Raw genomic sequence first — 7,185 nt, 5'->3', positions numbered from 1 at the left:
CATGTTTGCCATTGAACATTCATTTTGGATTGATCTATTTTTGAAGATTCAATGTACAATTCAATGTTGTCAAGGCTATGATTGGTTATCACGGCTGTTAGTTTTGTAATATTCAATAATTACAAGCACAAAAATAATTAATAAATACATTTTCTAAATGACAGAGTTTAGTTTTAGGTAAACTTTTAAAAGGTTTAGATTAGAAAAGGGATTCAAAGGTTCAGATAGAATAATTCTTGAGCCAGAATGTTTTAAGACACCAATACAGTGCTGCCTTGTAAAAATGGAAATACTTCAGACTGATTCTAATAACGACCAAATGTGACTAATTTAGTTTAGCAATATCAGCATTTTCACAGTGGCATGAAGGTCAAGTATTGTAACCCATACTCTGAATTTGTCCTATGCATTTAACCCAAACTGGACATGACCCACGAACACATACTCCAGACCTCCTTCAATCTTAAGTCTCCCATTATATACACAAATGTATAAGCATATGCACAGTTTAAGTGGGAGTGTGTTTTGAAACGCACAGATTATAAGCAATGCAGCTGTCAAGACAGGATTGTGGCATTGGTGCCGGATAACGTGTTTTTATGTGTTGTTATATGCAATGACAACACCTGGCATGTTTCACTGTGATCTCCCCATCACTTAGAATGAGCACAACCCAGCATTACCTCACATCTGTCATTCAATTGCTCAGGCGACTTCACCAGTGGGGGTTGATTTTCCAGAGAAAGCCTCTTCATGCATTTTATCTTGCACTGTATGTTCAGAAGGGTGTACTACATACTTGACAACTTGACCCATTATTTGATCAGACTGTCAAATATTATTGCACAAAACTGGAGGCAAAGTAATCATATTTAAACCAAGACAATAACTGGACACTAGCAAATTGATTCCTTGAGTAATAGTGAGGTCATGTGACAACATAGCATACCAGTTTTTCATGGCATAATGTGTGCTGTCTCTATTTTTAAAAACAGCAGTCATAATAATGTACAATATATATATGCTGTGAAGTATGCTAGCACTCTATTTCAAGCATAGCCAAATTATAACCTTGTTTCTATTTTTCTGTTGACTGAAGACTAGCTGTGAAACAGGCATACTATTTTAAGGTTCTCATAACTAAGTGCAGCTCTCTGCATAAACATGGCTGTCTGCTTTTAGTGAACGTGAGTGTGTGTGTGTGTGTGTGTGTGTGTGTGTGTGTGGTAAACTGACCTGTAATATGGTTCGTCAGTGCAGTTGACTGCCTTTGTTGAATCTCTCTGGTGAACGTGTCACATCAAATGCCTTCATTATCTCCATCTGTCATTATCATTCAGCGCTGGTACTTTAAAACACTGTGCTCTCTCTGTCAGTGGCTCAACAATATGGAATAACAATTCCTCCCCTCTCGTTGCTCTTCAAACGCTGCTCTTTTTAAATAACAGATGTCTCACCTGAAGGAGGACAGGAGAAGAAAGCTTCTCTCAAGACTAATGAACGCTTTCATAAAAGTGAGACAGACCACCAGAATTGCCATACCTACTGTAAATCATTCTCAGTTCGATCTTAGCTCTTTCACACATGGCATTATGCAACGTCATCTGTCAGCAGATTATGTGGGATAGTAGTTTCAGCTTTGGAGGAGTGAAGTCATGATCGAGTCACAAGGTTTACTGTAGGCAGTGACACTTTATTTTGAGAGGGCAACAGTGGCACATTTTCTTGACATACTTCAGGACAATTTCCAAATTGTATATCTATTTCAAACCTATATATTTCATGTCTCTTTCAAAAACAACCTGGGTGAGTCTCTTTCACCAAGGCTGCATTTATTTGAATAAAAATACTGTAATATTAATTCAAATTAAAATAATTACTTTCTATATATTTTAAAATGTAATCAATTCCTGTGATGGCAAAGCTTTATTTTTAGCAGCCACTACTTTTAGTCTTCAGTGTCACATGATCCTTCAGAAATCGTTCTAATATGCTGATTCGGTGCTCTTATTATTATCAGTGTTGAAAACGGCTACTTAATGTTTTTGTGTTTTTGTTCAGGATACTTTGATGAATAGAAAGCCATGCGAATTTGCAACTTCATTTCATGAGTTAAAGGTCCCGTTCTATGCCCCTTTTCACAAGATGTAAAATAAGTCTCTGATGTCCCCAGAGTGTGTATGTGAAGTTTGAGCTCAAAATACCCAACAGATCATTTTTTACAGCATGTTTAAATTGACATTTTTTGGGGCTCAGAAAAACGAGCCGTTTCAGTGTGTCCCCTTTAAATGCAAATGAGGTGCTGCTGGACGACACAGGGGGCGGAGCTTCATGAGCTCGTGCTCAGTCTGTCAGGAAAAATTCATCTCACGGAATGATGATAATATCAGAAACTCTCAGTAACGGCGTTCATTTCGAGTCGGACAATAATGCCTACAGAGTCAGATTGCTGTATAGAGATGAAACAGGTATGGTTTAGTAGTTTAATTACGGTTATTATAACGTATTTGTCATCTGCTTGTAGTCTATGTATCCATTATTTATTAATAGCCTACAAGTCTGCTGTCTGAATGATGATCAAACATGTACTGATGAGTTTAATAAAGTTTATTGTACATCACACAAAAGATGAAGCGTCAGTTTTACTTCAGAAAATCACCGTAAGAGCTGAGTAAACACAGTAGCCTAAGTTATAAGAAGTGCGCAAGTAGCCAGTAGAGTTGAGGGAGCATTCCTGTGGGCGGAGGTTAGTCAAGAAACGGTTCTGGTGATGTCACTAATGCAGGATGTAGAGGGGTGTAGTCCAATCGAGCCGTTTTTTTGTAGTCAACTTCTGTTAAATAAAATATCTCGCTTGGCATTGAACTTTGAGCTTTATAATTTTACAGATATTATTTATGCTCTAACAGCAACATTACACACTAACTAAAGTTTGAAACATGGAATCGCATGCAACGGGACCTTTAAAGGTTGTATCAATGATTTCAGGCCCAAACATAAATGATCGCATTCATCTAATCTTTCCTAACGATCCGCTAGCTGCCCGCCCCATAAGCATGCCGTCAAAAAAACGCGTCTCTGTAGGCAGCCTAGACTCTGAAATCTGCACACAAAAACAATCTGGTTTTGAGTGGTTTCACCATCCACTCAAAACCAAAATAAAGTGTTCCAACCAATCACCGACAGGGGGTGGGTGTCTGCACGCGAAAACCTCACAACACCCACCCCCTGTCAGTGATTGGTTGGAACACTATTTATTTTGGTTTTGAGTGGTGGTGAAAGCAATTGTTTTTGTGTGCAGATCTCAGAGCCTAGGCTGCCTACAGAGACGCGTTTTTTTGACGGCATGCTTATGGGGCGGGCAGCTAGTGGATCGTTAGGAAAGATTAGATGAATGTGATCATTTATTTTTGGGCCTGAAATCACTGATACAACCTTTATTGGAGAGATCATGATGCATTTTCATTCTCCTTTTGCGAAGACTGATGACAACATTTTTAGTTTCAAGCAATGCACACACCACAAAGTATCACACAGAGTGCAGAACTCTCTCCTCCCAACCACTTCATCACCAATACAGGATATTAACTGAACTAGAGACCACTGCTGAGTCACGGGTTATGACTCTTTTCTTATTAAAGGCCTGGTACAGCTCTCTCTCTCTCTATCTCTCACACACACACACGGTCTGTTAACTGAAATCCAGGTGTCTACTGCTATAGCTCTCAGCACATGCATCGTGAGCAGCTGTGGATGTTGAGAGGAGCAGGGCCATCTTAAGAGCACCTAAAGCACAGTGGACCCAGAACCGTAAGCAGTGAGGAAGAGTTTCAGCGCGGCACGCCTTTCCCCTCCACGCTATCTGACAAAGAGGCAGAGAGAGGCATTCTCCTCCCTCGATCTCTCAAAGAGGATAGAAATGTTGGCGGTGAAGGTGATAACCCTTTTGTTTTGTCTGTAATCCATCACACAGGCTGTCAGGCTCAACAGCCATGGCGGGCTCCACAACAGCCCTTAATCTGACAGCTTCATGCAGCAGAAAGCAAAGCGTGGAATTAGATCAAAGCGGAGGGAGTCAGTGGCGGATTGATGCGCTTTGCCATCTTGTTTGTATCTTCATACTGGCTGTGACGTGTGGCACGGCTGGAACTTTAAAAGTGAGGTGGCTATGGGGAGGCCTGCTTCTGGGACTCCCTCTGACTGACGGTAATGCATGTTACCTTTGTAAAGGTAGAGACTGACTGACACGCCAGATTACGCTAAAGAATATTTAACCGGGTGTGTTTATGTGTTTGTGTTGAGAGAGATCAGGAGATGACAGCTGCTCTCTATGTGTATCTCCATGCATCATGGCCAATTGGCATGAAGGCGGCAGGGCTGCAGGGGGCGTACACTGCAACAGATTAAACTCAGATGTAATTAGTTCTTCAGCCCACAGAGAACAGCGTATGAGGTGATTTAAGTAAGGGCAATGGCTGAACTGCAAAGCGGCTGGAAACCCTTATTATTTAAAGAGAAATTTCAGTCAATGGAAAGTAACACCTACACAGTTAACATGTATGTCAATGCCGATAGCAAAGAGAGCAAAGTTTACATTGTATTGATTATTACATATAATGTATGCTTAAATAAATATATAAAATATATCTGAGATTTAAACCTGGAAATGTAATTTCATGAAAAATGCATAAAATCATAAAATATAATATCATTGAAAAATTCTAAATAGAAGCATTCACAGTGCTTTAAGCCATTATGTTTATTTTACACAACTTTAATTCACTATTCAACAAAACAATTTAGTAGAAAAGTCTGAGCTCACACTGAAAAATCGGGACTGAAAATCTAATTTAACCCTGCAAATAAATTAAGATTTATGATTTTGAAAAATGTAAGAAAAAAGGAAATAAGCTCAATATTTAAGATTATACACTCAATCAAAATAGACAAAATAGCAAATAATATAATATAATAATTTGTATTAAATTAGAAAAATGCAAAATACAAGCATTTTCAGAAAGTATCTGAAATAAATAATTTGAAATAAATACTTTCTGCTGTACAATAAAATAAAATCATGTTTGTATCGCTAAAAAAAAAAAAAAAAAAAAAAAAACCTAATGAACAATACATGTCAACCAAACACCTATGTCATATAAACAATAAATATACGCATACTTGCTGAACACCAGAGTCCTATATGAACTAAAAGGCACAATCCTCCGCCTGATTATAACAATACCTTAATTCAGTTACAGCCATATGTCTGCATACCCACACATATTGATACAACAAAATGACCCTTTAATTGCAACTTAATACAAAACATATCCTGGCCCCTCTGCCTCCAGGTCAGCCCAGCGCGCTTGTGACGCCAGTTAAAAATATTCAGTAAAGATTAATCTTAATCACAGGTTTGGGCCATGTGTGGCTCGGCATATCCTTCTCATTACCGAGCACGGATGGTAGCTACCTGACTCCTCAGACACAATGTTCCCTAGTCCCGCTTTCAAAGCGAAACACAGGCGCTACATTCGTAATAAAGCACAAACCTGTTATTCCAATTGACCTTCTTCACATCAAGCTGTCAATGATCTCAGTCTAGGACTCAAAGTTTCGCTCATTGAGGCAGACTTCATGGTAATGGGCATTTGTTTTAGTATATGGCCTTTAGGAAATGGCTGCAGCATTTGGCAAAAACGCAAATGATGTGACAGGGCATTTAGCCCAAGTGCATTTAAAAATAGTAATGGCGAGACAGCCGCGAGCGCTTATGGAAATGCTCAAATGCTGAGGCATCCGCTTGTGCTGCAACTGTTAAATCCCATTCAAAATTATAACAGCGGCTGATGGTTCAGCTCGTTCCGATTGCATGTCATTTGACCTTTAATTGCAATGAATGTTGCTGAACCTGTCAAATGTCTTGACATCCCTGTACGTTTATGCAGAAACAAATGCAGCAAAAATGCTCAAATGAGGTCCCGTTGCTGAATCCTACCAAACCAGGCCTAAACAAACAAGGATCAAAATATGCTGTTTTGAAACAGCATACTACAGCGATACATGGACAGATATTTTATAGCAAGGGCCAATTCTCCAGCAGCTCTCTCATTATGTTTATGTCTAATGATTATGAGATGAGAGTTTCACATGATTGATTTAACCATATGTATGCACTGTACCGCTGCATTAGTGTAACTGAGCTTGCCAGCATGGATTATTGGGACTGAGCCGTTTATGAGACGGATTGAGAACGTTGCAGTTTAGATCAATTTGACTCCTTCAGATCTATCATGAGCAGATGACCCCAAAAGCTCCAGTGTCTAGTTTAATTGCATAATTACCTATTTGAGAGTGTGTCAATGGGAGAGTTTGCTACGTCCGCAGGAAGGTGTTTTATAAGAATGATGTGTCAGAGGCATTTATGTTTGCAAAAATGACTCCTAATGAAATAAATACAGCATGTTACAGAGTTGTGATGCAGTGTTTCTGCATCCTCAAAAAAAAGGCCTAAGTTGTAATAGTCTGAATCATGTAATAGTCATTAGTTCTTGTTAACAGAGTGTTAAAATCCCTGCCGTTTCAAAGGTTTGTTCGCTCCATTTGGTAAAAACATTAAGGATGTCTTGGCTGTCTCCCGCTCCAGAGGGTCAGGTTTAAAGACACAGCCAAAGCCAATAAATAAACCATACAGTAAACCTCAGCTCACAGTTTCACAGCTTGAGCAGGAGGTGCTAAGCCACCTCACAAACGTGTGAATCTGCAACAGCTTTACAGTGTTTCTCATTTTCTTTATCAGTCTAAACAGTGTGTTTCACAGCCTGATCCCATAGGAGAGCATTATTATGCTCTGTGGTTCTTCAGAAAACCATCTAAGATAAGGAAGACCAGGTAGAGTAGTAACACATTTTCTTTTAGCATCTATAACTGCTACAAATTAAAGTCATTTAGAAAACTGCAAATTATAGTGCAAAGTACAAAGGGTGCTGTGGCTACAACCAACCCCACTGAATCAAAGTTTATTAAACGTACTTCTCACCACAACAATTATTATGCCATATATATTCATTACATCAAATAAAGTCACTCTCGCTTGTCATTGTGGTCTATATGATCTTATTTTGTGCAGGTCCAGTAGTACAGTACATTTGAAAGTAGTGTTACAACACTGTGATAGCATGTATA

This window comes from Scardinius erythrophthalmus, assembly GCF_964197995.2.
Source record: "Scardinius erythrophthalmus genome assembly, chromosome: 6".
NCBI classification, from domain to species: Eukaryota; Metazoa; Chordata; class Actinopteri; order Cypriniformes; family Leuciscidae; genus Scardinius; species Scardinius erythrophthalmus.
Note: the sequence above shows the minus strand (reverse complement) of the source record.